Below are 20,284 nucleotides of genomic sequence, written 5' to 3'. Positions count from 1 at the left end.
TGGCCTGTCCCTCCTATATGAAAACGGAAGTAGAAGTGGAGTTTCAAATAGAAATTCAAAACATTCCTATAAAATGTAGAAAGTACAGACTTTGCAGCAGTGTGGATATGTTCATGCTACATACCTTTTATAACTGGAGCAGATGGTGCAGATTGACACTGAGACTTCAGTGCAGTGCAGAGGGAGTGTAACACTGTTGGCGATGCATCTTTTGAATGCAATGTTTAAACTGAGGCCACATCTTCCCCTCGGGTGAATGTAAAAGACCGGCACTATTTCAACGAAGAGTCGGGGATCTCCACCCCGCTCTTCCCACCGCCACGCCCCGCTCCCCACTGAGTCCTGGCCAATAATTATCCCTCAATTAAAGCATTTTTTTTGATGGAAGTGGATTATCTGATGATTGCCACATTTAAAAAAAATTTCATTTGTTTATGAGAGCTTGCTGTGTGAAAATTAGCTGTTTGATCTCTTACACTACAACACCCTCCTGGACTGTAAAGCATTTTGCTGAGGATGTTAGGCCGTTTGTTAAATACAAGTATGTCTGTCTTTATGGCAGTTTATATTGGTTTAAATCGTGTATGGTAAAATGATTTACAATTATATGACAGAATGTGCTGCTGTCTAGATTGAGTATACACAACAGAATGCAATATTAAGTGAAATACTTACAAAATCTTGTAACATTATTACACTGCTTTAAATATTTACTGTTATATTAAGAACAAATCTCACCTAGCTGTCTTTCCTTCAAGACAGTCATTTATCAATTATTCTTTGCACAATCCACACTGCACCAAGGCATGTTTATACAATGATGTCAAACCAGTCCAGGCTAGAGTCTCTCTCACTACCTCCCATTCCAGCTTGTCCTCTCCCGGCAGCCTGTCTTGCTATTACCAGCTTCCTACTATATTTCTGTCAGTGTCCCTTTTCTAATAGTTGTATTGCGATGATTGCTGTTTAATGAGGTTTGATGACCCTTTTGAGAGCTATAATTTGTCTTCCTTTTCCTGGATTTTAATCCACATGACAGTGACAATAGATATTACCTGGGAGCTAAATGCAACTTTCAGGAGTAATTTGCACTTGTGTAAGTATTATCAGTACCTTCCCTTACCTTTAGGCCTCCGCTCCTTATACTGTTTGAAAATATTCTGCAGCGCTGGAGAGTGGTTGGTGGCCCCAAGCAGGGTCACCGTGCCTCCATTGAGACTGCTGTCAGACTTCAGCTGGAGTACTGTGCATTGTTGTGGGGGCCATATTATAGGAAGGGTGTGAACTCATTGGAAAGAGTACAGAAGTGGTTTGCAAGAATGGTTCCAGCAGGAAACGTCAGTGACCATCAATTGAAGACGTTGGGGCTGTTCTCTGTGGAAGGAAGGAGGCATAGAGGGGATCTGATGGAGATTTTCAAAATTGAGTCTGGATAGTGTAGGTAGGTAGTTCCCACTTGTGAAAAGATCAAGGACTAGAGAGCATAGATTTAAAATGATGTGCAAAAGGGAGTGAGTAAAAATGTTTTTCGTTTGTTGAATGTTAAGGGTCTGGAATGCACTGTCTGGAAATGTGACAGACGTTCATTTGAGGCATCCATTGGATGACTATTTTGGCCATAATAGTGTGTAAAATGAAGAAAAGCAGGGGACTAGAATTGAGTGGCGACTTTCATTTGAAAAGTCAGTGCAGGCTTGATGGGCCAAATGGCCTCGAACAATTTTGTGATTGTGAGACCTGCAATAGTGAGAACTCGGAACGATATCGGTCCTTAGGCCAGTTTTGAAGCGATGGAGTTGTTTTTGGAACCCATGTGTCCAGATTCCCCACAAAGAGCCTCGCTGATCCAAGAGCAGGTCACCGTGACTCGGATTGTGACTTGATCCAATACGCTTGATCAGTTCTCCTTTTCACTGGAATCCTGAGTTGTCCTGATCGAAAGTTCCATTGGCACTCATTCGTTCATGGGAACGAATTCATGAGGAATGAGCCAAGTGAATTATGTGTCTAGTCTCTGCACCATATTAACCCTTAATTAGCAGGATACCACACAAGTCATGTCATTTTCTAATCAACCTGTTCAGAATTGTTGTTACATAGCAAGTCGGACTTGAAGCCGGGTCTCCTGGTCCAGAGGACTTGGTGAAAAAATATTATAGTCCAAGCCACACCTGTGGATGGGAGAAGGTGAGGACTGCAGGTGCTGGAGGTCAGAGTCGAGAGTGTGGTGCTGGAAAAGCACAGCAGGTCAGGCAGCATCCAAGGAGCAGGAGAGTCGACGTTTCGGGCAAGAGCTCTTCATCAGGAATCAGGCATCATTCCTGATGAAGGGCTTTTGCCCGAAAAGTCTACTCTCCTGCTCCTTGGATGCTGCCTGACCTGCGCTCTTCCAAATGCAAAAAAAATCACAATACATATCCAAGTCAAATAAAATTCTCGTGTTTGAGACTCCAGTTCATTTATAAATTTATCTTGATTTGTGTTCTCAAGCTTAAGAGCTTGAAGACCAGGGAAGGTATTCTGTTTTTAAACTCTTGGAATTCAGCCAGGCTTTGGACAGATAAGTCAACATTGAATGTCTGTTGTGACACTTAGTGTTGGAATCTGAAGCACTGGGGATTCAATGTTGCATGATGTTCTCCAAGAACACCCTCTTGCTTGAATTACTTTGGATGGTGAGCCAATGTTCATGTTGCAGTGCACTGTAAGATTGAAGATCAAGAGAAACAAGTTGAAAAGTGATCATGGAATTGAGTGGCATTAAGTTTGCAGAATCATATATAGGGCTGTGGAGAGAACACATACGAAGGAGGAAAGGCACTAACTAGCGACAAGTTGGAACAGGCAACTGTTTTGTTTTTTTAAAAACCTTGTTGCTGGGTGTCCTCGGTGTCACAAATGTGTTTGATTGATGGTCTGGAGAAAGTGAGGACTGCAGATGCTGGAGATCCGAGTCAAAATGTGTGGAGCTGTGAAAACCTAGCTAGTCAGGCAGCATCCGAGGAGCAGGAGACTCGACGTTTTGAACATGAGCCCTTTATTAGGAATGTGTGGGGGTTGACCAAGGGGGCCCACTCTCCACATTCCTGATGAAGAGCTTATGTCTGAAACGTCGATTTCCCCAGCTCCTCGGATGCTGCCTGACTGGCTGTGCTTTTCCAGCGCCACACTTTTTGATTGCTGGTATGTCAGTACTGACATTTGAGTGTTGGTTAGGAATGCATGTGCTGGAGTTTAGGAAAATAGGGGTGTCTCATAGAAACTTAAGAAAGTTCGAACAGGGTAGATAAAAGAAGGATGTTCCCTATGGTGGGGCAGATCCAGAACCAGGGTCATAATTTAAGGAAAAGGGGTGAACCTTTTAGAATAGTGATGAGAAATTTCTTCACCCAGGGAATGGTTACTCTGTGGGATTAACTACCACAGAAAGTGATTGAGGTCAAAACATTGTGTTTTGAAGGTGGAAGCTCTTGTGGCAAATGAGGTCAAGGGATATGGTTGGAGAGCGGGATTAGGGAATTGAGTTTGATGATCCGCCATGGTGTAAAGGAATATCAGAGCAGGCTGAAAAGGTCAAATAGCCTATACCTGCTCTTATCGTCTGCTCTTCCATGAGATTGAGAGATGAGGGATGAAATATAAAAGGATCAATAAGTGTAATAGTATGGATTAAATGGACAGAATGAGGAAGAATGAGCGAATTGAAGGAGGAACATTGTATGAAACAACAAGGGCTTGTCTACTTGATGCCCAAGAGGGTCCAGAAATGGCTTCCCTCAGTGAGGGAAGAGTAGCCAACATTTTTGCAGAATTGGACCTTTCAGAAAATGTTGAATTAATCTCAAATTGTATTTCAAAGAGCAGCCTCATAGGAATAAACACTTTAATTGACTATCAGGAGTTTTGAAAGAGAATGGATAAATGCTTTCAGGACTGGGTGGCTTGAGAAAATTGGATTGTTTCTTCAAAGGAAATTGGATTGGCTGCCTTCTGTGAACTGATAATCTGGTTCCAAGTGTAAGTGCCAATACTCTAACTGCAATAGGACATTGATAATCTAAGCACAGTCAAACAAAAAGCAAGAACTTCCCAACCAGCTTTGCTTCCTTCTGTTCCGCTTCCTTATCTTGACTCACTTTGAGTTTTCCATGCCATATTTAGCACTGTTTTGTAAATATTTTCACTAATTATATAAGATAGCATTGCTTGTGGTTTTCTCTATTTTCCTTTGTAGTTGCACTAACCTTTCTCTTGTTTCAATGATCTGTGTCTGCGAGCACAGTAAAACCTTTAAGTTAGGCCCTGGCAACCAACCAGTTCGGCCTTCACGTAGAATTCACCAGCTTCCCAAACCACACCCCACCCCCCTCCCAGGACCAGCCCTCCCTCTCAACCTCACCTCCTTAATTTGACCCTACCTGTCCATCTTCCTTCCCCCTAGCCACGCCACCCTTCCCACTGATCAATCACGATCACCACCTACCTGCATCCACCTATCACCATCCCACCCCCATTTATTTCTCAGCTCCCTTGCCCCTCTTCTCCCCGCCCCCTCCCAATCCTGATGAAAAGTTCTGACCTGAAACATGACCCTCCTTCCCTAATGCTGCTTGACCTGCTGTGCTTTTTCCAGCTCCACACTTTATCCAATCTGACTCTCCAGCATCTGCAGTCCTCACGATCTCCAACCAGCACATTCTCCCTGACAATAGCATGGGTCTAGTATAAATCAGCACTTTAGTCTGCTCTTCACTCACTATTGCATTGCTGAGACTGGACCAATTCGAAAGGACTTTCAGGAAGTTCTCTACCCCTGTTTAACCTTCATCCCTCTCCTCAAGACAATAGCCACTTGGCCATCTGCAAGCAATCGTCATCTGCAAGCAATCATCATCTCACTCCAGTGGCCATTCCAAGAGTGTGAAAGAGAGAATTTGCACTTTTGTGTGTACTGTTATTAAAGACCTTGTATGATTTGATTAAATTAGATTAAATTCCTTACAGTGTGGAAACAGGCCCTTCGGCCCAACAAGTCCCCACCGACCCTCTGAAGACTGATCCACCCAGATCCTTTTCCCTCTGACTAATGCACCTAACACTGTGCGTAATTTAGCATGGTAAATTCACATAACTTGCACATCTTTTGGAAGGAAACCGGAGCACCCGGAGGAAATCCACGCAGACACTGGGAGAATGTGCAAACTCCACACAGTCAGTTGCCTGAGGGAGGAATTGAACCCGGGTCCCTAGCGCTGTGAGGCAGCAGTGCTAACCACTGAGCCACCGTGCTGTCCCAAATATCCTAAAGCATACATGTGAAATGGAGTTACTGATCGAACTCAGCAATGGTAGCAGCCTATAAACTGTCCGAAACAGCAATTACCAGGTAATTTTTCTTAATAGTGATGTTGGGACAGCAGTTTGCCCAATGTTGAAATACTGAAATCTTTTACATCCACCTGAGCAGACAGTCTCAGTTTGAACATCTAATTTAAAAGTTGGTGGCTCAGTGGTTAGCACTGCTGCCTCACAGCGCCAGGGACCTGGGTTCGATTCCACCCTCTGGTGACTGTCTGTGTGAAGTTTGCACATTCTCCCCGTGTCTGCGTGGGTTTCCTCCGGGTGCTCCGATTTCCTCCCACAGTCCAAAGATGTGTAGGTTAGGTGGATTGGCCATGCTAAATTGCCCCATGGAGTCCAGAAATGTATATGTTAGGTGTGTTTAGCCATGTGAAATGCAAGGTTATAGAGGTAGGGTCCAGCTGGGTGTAATGCTCTTCAGAGGGTCATTGTGGACTCAAGGGCCGAATGGCCAGTTTCCACACTGTAGGGATTCAATGGCACCTCCAACATGCAGTTTTCTGTCTCTGTTTCTCTCTCCGTGTCTCTCCACACTTCCCCCACAGCCGCCGCCAATCCCTTCCCCCCACCCCTCCCACTCCCCCGCCCCGGGACTATAGTGACCTCACCTTTACCCAAGCAGGGTCACCCGAGAGTTTGTCCTTGGATATCTTGAGCGAGTCTTGGACCCACAATCTTTTGACTCAGTGGTGAAAGTGTCCCTCGCTGAAACTTGACAGTCGGCGAATGAATGATTACACGGGGTGAATGTTGACAGGCTGTTTGAGAACAGCGCCGCAATTTCTGTCTTTGTTCATTTCTCCAGCATCTGCACTTTGTTTTTACATGTCTCCTGCCTTGTGGTCGAGAGAGTGTGGAACTGTTACGTTCATGTGACTGCACCACTCCTAATGGGCTTATAATCCAAGGCACACAGGTGCAAATTCAGCTGTGGTAGTTTGACAAAATGAAAACTGAAAGAACTGTGGATCCTGTAAATCATAAATGAAAACCAAAATTGTTGGAAAAGCTCAGCAGGTTACGCAGCATCTGTGGAGAGAAATCCGAGTTAATGTTTCAGGTCAAGTGACCCTTCCTCAATTCTACCATGGAGAGAAATCAGAGTTAATGTTTCAGATGGAGTTCTGAAGAAGGGTTGCTGGACCGGGAACATTAACTATAATTTCTCTCCATGGTAGTTTGGCAATTTGATTTAACTTCATGCTTGTATTAAAACTTGCTAAATTCTACACAATTTTCTGTTCCTCTCTGCAGCCATTTTATCCTTTTGTTCTTGCAATATAAAAATGGATGCAGCATTATCCATTTACCAAGCATGCCATTTTCTTGTAGTCTCAGTTGGGTCATTAAAAGGATCATTAAGCGGCTGTGTATTTCCATTGTAGGGACACCACTGATCCCACAGCTGGTATCAGCATAGTATGAATAATGCTTTCAAAAATGCCTGCTGCCCTCTAGATTGGCAAATAAGTACTAGAGTATGTTTGCAAAAGAGAAGAAAATATTTGGTGGAAAGCATTGAGATCGATGATATTTGTTCTTGCAATAATGTTTGGTGTCTCTTAGCTCAAAGTCAGAAGCTAACACTGTACTGAATAACCAAGCTGTGCTATGTATCAGTCAGTCTTGTCTGAAACACTCCTTTGTTAAAGTGAACAGTTCTCTAATTTTTCATATCTATGTTCAGTCTCACTGGGCTGGTAACAGCACAGGGTTATGCAACGACCCATCCGCCATCTTCAACATTACTTCCTATATCACTGAGACATAGTGGTAGCAGTGTGAATCATTGACAGCAAACTTGCCAATGTTCCTTCAGCACCTTCCAAACTTGTGATCGTTAGCATTCAGAAAAATAAACACTGGGAGATAGGTTCAAAAACCATCATCTAAAAGACTCTCTCCAAGAAACACACCATCCTGATTTGGAACAATGTTCATCCTGTCATTGGAACACAATCCTGGAATTCCCTAACAGCAGTGTTCGTGCACCACATGGACTGCTGTAGTTTGAACAGACAGCTTGCTACCACCTTTTTGAGTGCAATAAGGTCTGCTCATCAAACATCGAGTTTGCTTGTGATGCCCATGTCTCAAGAATAGATGAAAATCTAATAATAGGTAGCAGCCTTTCTCACATGGCAGGAGACGGAGTGGATGAATTCAGTGTCTTCCTCTCCTTTAGCTCTAAGTTCCCCACAAACACCAGAGATTGGCTTCTGTAGATGTTGGAAATCCGAAATAAATACAAAGTACTGGAATTACTCAGGCTTGGCAGCACCTGTGGAGAAAGTAGAGTAAACGGATTGAATTTTTACAGAAATAGCCCCAAATTAAGGGGTGCCAATTTAAGACTGAGATAGGAAGGAACTACTTCTCTGGGGCTGTGAATCTTTGGAACTTCTTATCGCGGTGAGGCACAATCCTTGTGCATATTTAAGGCTGAGATAGATTCTTACACGTAGGGGAATCAAATGTTAAGGGGAAAGGGAAGGAAAGTAGACGTGAGGAATGTTGGGTCAGCCGTGATCCTATTGAATGGTGGAGGGGCTTTGAGGGGCTGATTGGTCTCCTCCTGTTCCATGTGGTCTCAATTGGCATTCATGTGAATTTTCATGCATTTCATAGAGGCTCTCGCTCTGCAGATCCTGGTGGGGCTTCTCGTACTGTCTTCCCAAACTGACCTCATTATCTACGCTTCACACCCTGGGAGGTTCCCCATTCATCCCATTCTTTCACTTCCTCCAGGGGGAAGTATTGGCCCTGGATCTTCTGGGCTGGCACCATCCTTAAAACCCAACCAAGTACCAGTCAAGAGATGGAAGTCCATAGCTGTTCTGCACGGTGCCTCTTAATTGCCTCGAGTATACTGGGCTAGGGACATTTGGTATCAGCTTTGCCGACAGAACCTAAAGCTCCAAGTGAATTGTGAGTGGGGGAGGGGGGGGGGGTGTGGTAGGGGAGGGGTGGACGCTGCCCATGGTGAGGGCCCTGAGATGTCAGTGACTGAGGTCTGGAGGAGCAGGCAGTGAGCCGGAGTCACCAGGTACCCACTGGAATGTCATGTAGGGAATTGTCACTGTCTGGTTTCTTTGTGGGGGGAGGGTGTGGTGTGGGGAGAATGGGAAATTGAATATCAATGAAACAAAATTATAGTGAGGATGCTAATATATGCGAACATGCAAATAGGGATCTTGTCACTTGCCAGGGAGAACCTATTTAACACTTGGTTGGAAAATGGGATATTTTGGTTTTGACCTTGGGAATCTCCTCTGTGACCATTTCGCACAAATCTCCCAACTTCCTCACCATCGCCTCCACCGTCCAGGGGCTGAGAACAATTCTAACCCACATTTCAGGGCAATGATTTGTTTTGACATTGCCCTGAAACATTCATTGTGTTCCCACCGATATTAATTAATAGACTGTAGGGCTCCTTAGCAAAGTTGTCATTAGTTTCCAATCCTGAATTATCTTTGGGAAGGTTGTAGTGGGTTTAGCATCTTGGAGCCAGGGTTGAGTTCATAGAGTTGGTGTACAACTGAAGCTGCAGCTGGGTTAGGCTGCACCCAGACTTCCTTCCAAGTTGCCTTCTCCAAAGGAACTTTGATCTTTAATGACCATTGACTACCTCGTGGTCACTTATGCCATCGTTTTATGTGTAGAAATTTTCTAAAACTGATTTCAGACTGTCCGGATGGGGGTATATTAAATCCAATACCATCATCTCATTGTTACAATTAAAGTAGATACGTTTTCTGCAAGTCATTTACCCAGATGCCTGGGAGGTTGGCAAATAGCTTGTTGTATCTTTAAAGTGGGGTGGGGGTGATGATGGAAAGAGTCTTTTTGTGATTTGAGTGGACCTTGCCAGAGAAGTAAAACTTCTCCTTAAATTGGGAAGGGTGGGTGGGGTTGAGGGAAAATTGGTAATAAACATCTCACTGTTTTGCAATTTATTTATTTGACAGACTGCAGCATGTCAAAAAGGTTTGCTGGATGGAGAGCCTTGGGTACAGCTGATATAATTAGCCTGGTCAGAAAATTCCTTTCGTCCAAAGGGTTTTGTGACTCAAAATTTCTCCCTCACTACTAAACTGCGTTAACAGCAACTAAACTAAGAAACTCTATAGTATGTGGTGGGCAAGCCAAGTAATCATGGGGTGTGGTGAGATGGGGCGGGGGTGTAGGTTTGGGAGAGAAGGCTAAATTTAAAAAGTGTAATTGGCTAACTTCCACAGACTAGTGAGTGTTTTAATGACTCATAATAACTTCAGTTAAAACTAGCTGAGCAGAAAATAGATTGAGAGAACCTGCCTCGGGCTAGAGTGGATTTGTATGTTTCTTTTGACAATATCTCATTTCTGTGGCCAGGAAGCTGTGCATAGGCAGCCCTGCTGTTTCTTCACTCTCCCTGGGCTGCTTGTTTCTCCGAGGAAGACGGTGGGGAAAATTTGTGCTTTAGGATGACAACCTTTTCCTCATCAACATGACAAATTGACGCGTCTCAAGGAGAGAAGCTTTTGTTTTACAGGCTGAGAGTGGTGACTGTAAGCCATTTGAAAATAAATTGAAACGGTATAAATATAGGAACGGGGCTCAATCCATTTTTATTTACAGTTGGCTGATTAATGCAAACCACTTCCTTGTCCTCCTCCAGTAAATGGGATTGTTTCTCAGGTTGCATTTTTTGCGGGTAGAGATTTTCCCCAATAGCCTTATAAACTCCAAGAATCATTGTTTCTTCTGTCTCAGATGTGGCATTTTCACATCGTGCATTATTTATCAAAGTGCAGACGCATTGGGGAGAGCACATTGGTACTTTATTTCATCCAATTGTCAGGACAAAATTGTCCAAATTCACAGGGTTTTGTTCCCTGTTTTGAGTATTGAACCGCTCCTGTCAGTTTTCTCTGGCTGCGTTTGCAGTTTGAGTGATCTGTCCCATTTAGTCTTTGACTAACAGGCAATTTAGAAAACATTGCTAACCTTGCCATGGAGTCATGGGGTTTGTACAGCACAGAAAGAGGCTCGGTGGTCCATCGTGTCTGTGTGCTGGTTATTAAACACCTATCTATTGTCATCCAGTGCTTGGCCCACAGTCTTGGACACTATAGCATTTCAAGTGTGCAACTAAATTGTTCTTAACTGCCTCAAGGAATCCTGCCTCTACCACCCTTTCAGACAGTGCGTTCCAGATACCAACACCCTCTAGATGAAAACAAAGGCCCTCAACCTCCCGCTCGTTCCCTTAGAACTGTCTTCCCCCCCCCCCCCCCCCCCCCCCTCCCAGTTATTGATCTCTCTACTAAAGGGAAAGAGTTCTAGTCATCTAACCTCCCTGTGTGTCTCTGAACTTTGAATAGATCTGAAACCCCCACCCCACCGCCGGAAGGAAAGTAACCCCAGCCTGTCTGGTGTCTGGTGATCTTCAGTGATCCCATTTTCAGTAGCACTGTGTCACCAGCTAAGGAGCTACTGAGGCAGAGATGTAGCCTTTGACCCATGTCGGTAATCTGAAGGTACAGAGAGCAGCTACTCTTGTTAAAGAGCGCTTTCTTTTCCGAGTAGTTCCAGTCTCAAGCGTGCCAATGGTTAACTCCATTGGCAAGTTTCACAACTTGAGGCTGGTACAGCCAGTTACAATAACAAACCAGTTTTGCTTAGCTGTATGATGTATGAACTTTGTCCCATTTCTGATGCATCCACCCTTTTAAGCTTGATGTTGGTCATGCCCAAGATGGTTAAAGCTCCATGCTGTGGAGATCAGAGAGATCCCAGCTTCTGATCAGATCTTGAACTGAATTGTTACATGCAGTTGCTAATTCTTCCCATCCAGGTGGTTATTTTAAATGTTTGATACCTTTTGACTGCACTCAGTGTAGTCTTCACTGAAGTCTATGCCTGGTGGCCTGTCACCATTTGTTGAGGGTAAACACGAGAGGAAATAAAAGGTGTTTCCAAACTGTACCAGGTGAAAGACATACATTAACATTCATTCAGAGGATTGGGCATTGGTGGCTAGGTCAGGATTTGTTGCCCATTCTTAATTACTCTGGAAAAGGTGGTGGTGAGCTATCACGTTGAACTGCAGCAGCCCATTTAGTGTAACTACACTGACAATGCTGTTTGATATGGAGTCCCAGTCTCACTGAAGAAATGATGATATTGTTCCAAGAAAGAGTGACATGCGGCTTGGTGAAATCTCAGCCAGTGGTGTTTCCAGATGTCCTTGTCCTTTTAGACGAGAGTCACCACTTTGGAAAATGCTGCCAAGGGAACCTTTGGTGAGTTGCTGTAGTGTATATGGCCCATTGATATGGTCATTGTGCATTGGTGGCAGACAGAAAGAATTATGGGATGAGGTGCCAATCAAGTGTGTTGTGATGTGTAGATTCCTGGATCATGGAATGGTCATGATTTCCTGTATTAACACCCAAATCTGGAGAGCAGACAGTATTCCTCCACACTCCTGACTTGTGCCTTGTAGATGGTAGACAGGAGGGTTTACACCATTGCTAATCTACCAAATAATAAAGGAAACCAATAAAGATGTAGCATCGAAGGAACATACTTCTATCATAGGAGGTATACACAAACCACTCCCTTTATCGAATTAGTGGCTTCTACTCCTGAAGGATCCTGAGAATAGTCCATGTTGACACAATGGTCAAGAAAGCATACCAACATCTCTACCTCCTCAGGAGGCCAAGGAAATTCAGCATGTCCACAAAGACCCTATCAATTTTTATAGATGCACCATAGAAAATATCCTATCCGGATGCATTTCAGCTTGGTTTGACCACTGCTCTGCCCAAGACCGCAAGGAACTGTCAAGAGTTGCAAATGCAGCCCAGTCCATCACCAAAACCAGCCTTCCTTCCATTGACTCCATCTATACTTCCCACTACCTCAGGAAAGCAGCCAGCATAACCAAAACCTTTCTCACCCTTGTTATACTTTCTTTCACCCTCTTATTTTGGGCAGAAGATCAAGTTTGTATACACCTGTGAATAGATTAAAGAACAGCTTCCCTGCTGTTTTGAGAATGGACCTCTCAAATTTTAAATTTAATGTTGATCTCACTCTCTGTGCACCTCCCCCTGCAGCCTGACATTGTATTCTTTTGCTCTGTTCTATTACCCTACTGCACTTTGTATGTTATGATCTGCCTGTACTACACAGAAAACAAAACTTTTGACTCTGTTTAGGCACACGTGATAATAATAAATGTTCTCAAATCAGGTCTGGTCAACTACAGATGAAAACTCATTTCTTTCCCTGGCAATGCACTTCAGTCAAAACTGCAGGAGAAGTCTCCTGTCGTTATTTTGCTTCTTTCCATTTCTCTCTCATCCATGGGAAATGCCAGCACCTACCTGTCCAAGGGTAGTTTTCAGAACCACACCAAACTGGGGTGAGAATGTGACAAATTCATTTTTGCAAAGGTTCTTTCATTGTTAACTCAGAGAAGCGTGGAGAAATTTCTTTTTAAATTTCAATTGCTTCAGTCTGGCCTTGATACAAGACCCTGATGCTGAGGTGTGAAGAAAATGTGATTAACTCCCCCTAATGGTCAGCTGCTAGCTTGTGGGTTTTATTGGTTAGGGGAAAATGTGATTGTAGTCACATTGAAGTAAATACATGCGGATTGCAATTATCTGAAAACTATAGTTTATATTTCGCAAGGGCTGAAATGGGCGTTTATTGGAAAATTGTAGGCACATTAACTGTAATTATCTCTTTAGGGATATTGCATGCATAATGTTCGGATGTGTACTGGGTCTTTGAGATCAAAAAGCACTTGTGTGCAGTAGTTGGTGATGGGTTACACTAGTGCATTACACAATTTCCTTTAACTGAAATCTCATTTTGTTCTACCCTGCAACATTAACACACACTGGTTTACTAAGTTAGAATCAGGAGAAACACTTTTTAAAAAATTCCTTTTGGAAAATCCCCCTGTGCCACTTGGAGATATGAAAGAGTAACAACTGCCTTAATTTCTATAGTGCCTTTTAATGTGGTGGAAGATTACAAAGTGCTCCACAGGAGCAACGTTGTATCAAACTTAGCATTCAGTCATAAAGGAATGTTCGAGAAGTTCACCAAATCTTGGCCAATGATAAAGAAATGCCTCTCAGCTTTTACAGGAATAGGCCATTTGGCCCCACTAGTTTATGCTTGTACGTGTGTTCAACATCCATCTTCAATTCCTTCAGCTCATATGAACATATCCTCCTAGTTGTTTTCACTCATACCCCCAGCTTCCTGTTTAATGTATCTTTGCCCGTTTCCTTTCAGAGGAAGTCATGATTTTTAATTGTTCCACCTTTTGGTAGCTATGTTTTTGACTTGCAGTTTCAAGCTCCGCCATTCCCTCCTGAAATCATTTTCTACCCCTCTCTCAACTGAGGATGCTGGAAATCTGAAGCAAGAACTCAGGGCTGGAGAAACGTAACAGGTCTGGGAGCAACTGTGGAGAGAGAAACAGTTTAAGTCTGATGACTCCTCTTCTGATCTGAATCAGTATTAACTTCGTTTCTCCAGGTGCTGCCAGACCTACTGAGTTTCTCCACTTTCTGTTCATATTAGAAGATACTAATTTGACTAAGCTTTTGCTCATGTGCCCTAACTTAGATTGTGCTGTGTCACATTTTATTCATGTTTTTGTCAGACATGTTGGGACATCTTAAGGTTAAATCTAAGTTATTATTGATTTGTGTGTCTGGTAAATTCGGTCTTATTTTGCTTCTGGTTCAGTTGTTTTTTTTAAGCTGCCGAGAAGGTGGTTTGATACACAGTATTAAGTGGAAAGATCCCCAGTGAATTTCAGGAGGTATTTGGTGCTTCTGTTTGTAAAGTGGAGCTGCTGTTATCGCATGTCTGAAGTTTGTAATGTGGACTGTCTAATAGACTCACAAATTGTCTTACTGGTTAGAAGTATGGTTTCCCTTCAGGCACTTTCATTGTTAAACTTGGGATAACCATTTCAAATTGAAGCCTCCTTCTGCAATGTAGCAATCTCAAAACTTGGAGTCTCCTATCTCTTAAAACATTCTTTCCTGAGACCTCAACATTGTGCAACTTCCTGTTTTAAGTCATTCCTTCCTCCTCTGATTAGCAAACTCAACCAGAGTGTTAAGTGAATTCTGACTTAACACATTTTCGTTTCTTCTCCTTTTCATTCTAGGTTTCTCTTGCAATGGACTTTGATGTTTGAACTTGAGTTTCTGGGAGAATGTAAGGAATAAAGGGTAGTGTAATCCAAAATTACTTAAAAGCAAAAATGCTGCGGATCTGTAAATCTGAAATGAAAACAGTGAAACTCAGGTCTGGCAGTCTCTGTGGAGAGAGAAATAAAGTTAACGTTTTGAATCCAATATGACTGCTGTTCAGGGCAGCTCTGCATTTAAGGGCTCAAAACATTAGCTCTCTCTCTCTCTCTCTCTCTCTCTCTCTCTCTCCACAGATGCTGTCAGACCTGCTGAGCTTCTCCAGCACTTCCTCTTTTCATTTTAGGAAAAGTAAATGTGTTCTCTCACATACACCATTGGCCCGGAACTCAAAAAAGTTTAGAAGAATGAGAGAAGACTTTACTGAAACATGTAGGATTTTTAGGGGTAGGTGTTCAGAGGTGGATTTCCCCTTGTGGAATTGTCTAGGACTAGAAGGCATAATCTCAGTAAGAGGAAATGAGGAAGAGTTCTTTCTGAATGTAGTGAATCTGTGGAATTCTTCAGCGGCTGTGTCATATTTTTGATCATTAAGGGAATTGTTGTTTCTGGAGAAGAGGCAGGAAAATAGAGTTGAAGATTCTCTGATCAGCCAAGATCTCATTGAATGGCAGAACAAACTTGATGGGCTGAATGGCCTACTGCATCTTATGGTCTAACGGATTGCCAGGCCTAGATCCAAAATAAGAACAGAACTGCTGGTTGTGGGCATTTTTCAGAACATTGCAAAATCTGTTTGCCATGAAGTTAATGAGGCATACTGTGTCCTCTTTTGTTTTGAAAGAAGTTCACTGAAAGTGACTTTCATACTGGATGGATCAACAGAAATGAGATCAACAGAAATGACCTCATGAATTAGATAAAGTTTCCAGTAGGAGACTGTACTTAAACAGATCTCTCTGGACGGACACGTGGCCATTGGCTGCTGCATTAAGAAAGGGACATTGTCACCAACATGTCATCCCTGTCAAGTGGCTTGGCCCATGTGTGTACAGGAAGGAAGAGTATGATTCTTTGTTTGATGTTTGAGTGAGCTTATCTATTTATTCCTGGAATTACGTATTCGGCTGCCAGTCACAATGCTTTAAAGAAAGAAATAACTTGCATTTATCGAGCATCTCACAGAATGCATGTTTATTTTACTCTCAGTAAAGTACTTTAGGTGTAGTCCTGTACGAAATGTCACTGACAGTTTAAGCACAGTAAGTTTACAAAGACGATGACGTGAAATCAAATAATCTGATTTTAGTTGAAAGACAAATATTGACCAGGGAGCAAGCAAAATTCCCCTGGTCTTCAAAGGAATGGAATGGGACTTCTGTGCCCATTGAGGGGGCAACTGGGGCCTCAATTGAAAGATGGCACCTTCAACACACTCTCAACAATCTAGAATGGTCCAACTTGCTCATGCTCAAGTTGAGCTAACTCAGTTCTGCGCTCAGTACACAGCTTAAGTTTTGGTGCTCAGGTCTTTGGAGTGGAATTGCTTTACCTTCAGACTCAAAGGTGAGAGTGTTACCTACTAAGTTGCTTGCTGAAGGTACTGGAGAAGAAATTAACATCCATGGATCAGTGTCAGTGACGCTACACTACGACGCGGAGGCCATTCGGTCCATTTGAATCCATGTCCATGTTGCTGTGACCATATTGTCTTTATTGTCTAAAATTTGCTTAAAACCTGTAATTCAACAATCACCAGAAAGGGAAGACACGTGAAATAAAATGAGTTGTGGATTGTGAACTTTGGTATTTCTTGCAAATTGTCCTGATGAATGCAAGAAGAAACGTTTTGACAACAATGTTTCTTTTTTTAAGCAATGTAAGTTAATGTCACCCTGGTATGAGTTTTAAAAGCCGATAGATGGAATGACAGTGGAGAGTCGAAATAAAGGAATTCCATAATTCTGGGAATCATTGAAATTGAGCAGAAGAATTTGAGCAGAAGAAAGATGTATAGCCACAGTGATGTGTATTTCGAGGTCAGAAGGAATTGAGGATATTTCAAAGTAGTATTGAACACCACAATGCCAATTAAATTTGTGATAGCCAAGAAAAGAAATGAGAATAGGAAACTGGAGGTGAGAGAATGATTCAGATCAGGCAACATGGCTTTTTGGCTCTTGTTCAGGAGGCAGCAAGAGGCGCTGACAAAGATTTTCAAAGATGATTTGAAAAAGAAGTATATTTTTTTTCATGAAGTATTTTTCTAGAAGTGGACCTGCTGAGCAACGAAATAGTGCTTGCTGTTTTTAAAGGAATGAAATCCGGTTTCTCACGCAAATGACCTAGAAACTTTTCACTCTGGAGAAGAAATGAACAAAAGGATTATATCTCTATTTTAATGTGGGCATTCTTCAGTTATGTATGGGCATTGCGTCTGGTATTTTAACCTATAAAACACTTGGAAGAACAATTGCATTGTCAACCTCTGGACTTTGTCAGGAACGTTGGCATTCTGACCCATGTTTTGATTTAGCCTGGACGAAATTCACTGCTGACACTTGAGAGAGAGAGAGAGAGAGAGAGAGGGAGAACACTCAGTCCTGGCCTTTTGCAATTGGCTCATTGAACCAATTTCAAGTCTGATAAGAGAGAATGTAAATAAACAGTGGAACACAGCATGAAGTGCCCAGTGTCTGTACTCACTGTACTCGCACCATGCTTTTTTTGGTGCAGTGTCATAGTACGGAATGTACTTCCTCATAAAAGGCAAATATTGCACAACATCATACAGGTGGAGTGCTGTTTTTCTTACAATTAAAATTTTGAAGTATCTTGCACAAACATTATCTCGAATTTTCCAATTTTCCATGTATAGTTCTGCCAAGATTATGCCTCAACTAAACAATTATTTCTTATAAAATATAGTTTACACGCTCAGATAATTCTGGTTCATGTTTTCAAACCCTTGCCTTTTTGTGGTAATTTATTTGATTCTCTTCCTACAAATGATGGCAACATTTGTTTAGTGTCACTTGGCCCCTACACATGAGCCAGTCATTGATGGTTACTTTGTGCCTATTTACTGATGCAACTTAGGACTTTTTTTTTCTGTGCATGCAGAGTGCTGTGGATGTGGCACTTGCTGTCATAGAGTCTATTCAAATTGAAAAGTAAAGATGCGTTTCAGGGGAAGCTGGGTAAATGTATCATGAGAGAAAAAAGGATTTCTGTTGACGTGGGTAAGATGAAGTAAGTTGGGAGTATGTTTGTATGGAGATTAACCACCACCATTGACTGGTTTGACTGGTTTCTATGCTAATGCTGTGCTATTGATTTTAAAATAGCAATGGCAAATTCCAATTTAGTAGTGCAGAGTTTTTACACAACATCTGTGGGTAAAGAGGAAATATGAAATGCAAACTGACAGTACACGTCAGATAACTAAGGGTACAGCCAATGGCATACTTTGTGTGTCATTACTATTAGCTTGTAGGCAAAGCAGCATTCCTGATGAAGGGCTTATGTTTGAAACGTAGACTCCCCTGCTCCTCAGATGCTGCCTGACTGGCTGTGCCTTTCCAGCCCCACCCTTTTTGACTCTGAGGAAGAGCAGCACCCAATTTACTCATAGAATGCTCTCCGCAAGCAGCAGTATAATGAAAACAAAATACTGCTGATGCCAGAAATCTGAACATAGTACATTACAGCGCAATACAGATCCTTCGGCCCTCGATGTTGCACCGCCCTGTCATACTAATCTGAAGCCCATCCCACCTACAGTATTCCATGTACGTCCATTTGCCTGTCCAATGACGACTTAAATGCACTTAAACTTGGTGAATCTATCACTGATGCAGGCAAAGCATTCCACACCCTTACTACTCTGAGTAAAGAAACTACCTCTGACATCTGTCTTATCCCTATCTCCCCTCACTTTAAAGTTGTGTCCCCTCGTGTTTGTCATCCCCATATTTGGAAAAAAGCTCTCCCTGTCCACCCTATCTAACCCTCTGATTATCTTATATGTCTCTATTAAGTCACCTCTCAAACTTCTCTCTAACGAGAACAGCCTCAAGGCCCTCAGCCTTTCCTCGTAAGACATTCCTTCCATACCAGGCAACATCCTCGTAAATCTCCTCTGCACCCTTTCCTAAGCTTCCACATCCTCCTCATAATACGTTGACCAGAACTGTACACAATAATCCAAGTGCGGCCGTACCAGAGCTTTGTACAGCTGTAGCATAACCTCCTGGTTCCGGAACTCAATCCCTCTATTAATAAAGGCCAAAACACTGTATGCCTTCTTAACCCTGTCAATCTGGGTGGCAACTTTCAGCGATCTGTGTACATGGACACCGAGATCTTTCTGCTCATCTGCACTCCCAAGAATCCTACCATTAGCCCAGTACTTTGCATTCCGATTACTCCAGCCAAAGTGTATCACCTCACACTTGTCCACATTAAACTCCATTTGCCACCTCTCAGCCCATCTCTGCATCCTATCTATGCAACCTATTGCATTCTTCGTCACTATCCACAACTCCACCAACCTTAGTGTTGTCCACAAATTTACTAACTAACCCACCCTTCTAAGCCCTCATCCAGGTCATTTATAAAAATGACGAACAGCAGTGGACCCAATACCGAACCTTGCAGTACGCTGCTACTAACTGGACACCAAGATGAACATGTTCCATCAACCCTCTGTTTTCTTTCAGCAAGCCAATTACTGATTCAAACTGCTATGTCTCCCACAATCCCATTCCTCTGCATTTTGTATAATAGCCTACTGCAGGGAACCTTATCGAATGCCTTGCTGAAATCCATATACACCACATCTACCTGTTTGGTCATTTTGTCAAAAAACTCAATAAGATTCGTTAGGCACGACCTACCCTTCACAAAACAGTGCTGACTGTCCCTGATCAGATTATTCTTTTCTAGATGGTTATAAATCCTATCTCTTATAATCTTTTCCAACACTTTACCAACAACTGAAGGGAGACTCACTGGTCTGTAATTACCAGCGTTGTCTCTACTACCCTTTTTGAACAAGGGAACCACATTTGCTATCCTCCAGTCCTCAGGCACTATTCCTGTAGACGATGATGATTTGAAGATCAATGCCTAATGCTTGGCATTCTCTTCCTTTGCTTCCCAGAGGATCCGAGGATAGGTCCCATCCGGCCTAGGGGACTTGTCTATTTTCACACTCTACAGTATTTCTAATACCTTTTCCTTGTGAACCTCAATCTCTTCTAGTCTCGATGCAAGTATCTGAAATAAATGTTTAGAAAGTGCTGGAGAGATTCAATAGGTCTTGCAGCATCTGTGGAGCGAAATGCCAAGTTAACGTTTCGAGTTTGGCATAACTTTTCAGAAAAGCAGTATGATCATTATTTTTTAGTGGAGTTCATTGAAGGGTAAATATTGGCCAGACATTGTGCATGACCCCAATACACTTGCTGAAAATCATGTCATACGATCTTTTCTACAAACCTATGACATGAAGTAAGGTCCTCATCTCATCTGAAAGAAAGTACTTCTGACTGTACAGCATCCTCTCGATTATTATATTGGAAGATTTTGTCCTTGTGCCATTAGAATTGAACTCAGTCTTGTGACTGACGAGTAAGACTGCTACTCACTGAGCCACAGGTGGCACTTTTTATGTTTTACATGGGGATTCCAGTGAAAGTTTCAATTACAAACATTAAGGCGTGATACGACAGGGAATGCGACCA

At 42.6% G+C, this 20,284-nt stretch overlaps 1 protein-coding gene across 3 annotated transcripts in view; it reads left to right on the top strand.

The window, feature by feature from the left end:
* The window catches only part of zbtb16a (zinc finger and BTB domain containing 16a), a 279,344-nt gene that overhangs the window by 140,459 nt on the left and 118,601 nt on the right, over positions 1-20,284 (top strand). The window lies entirely within an intron of this gene.

This window comes from Hemiscyllium ocellatum, chromosome 29, assembly GCF_020745735.1.
Source record: "Hemiscyllium ocellatum isolate sHemOce1 chromosome 29, sHemOce1.pat.X.cur, whole genome shotgun sequence".
NCBI classification, from domain to species: Eukaryota; Metazoa; Chordata; class Chondrichthyes; order Orectolobiformes; family Hemiscylliidae; genus Hemiscyllium; species Hemiscyllium ocellatum.
Note: the sequence above shows the minus strand (reverse complement) of the source record. Positions and strands in the feature narration are given on the sequence as shown.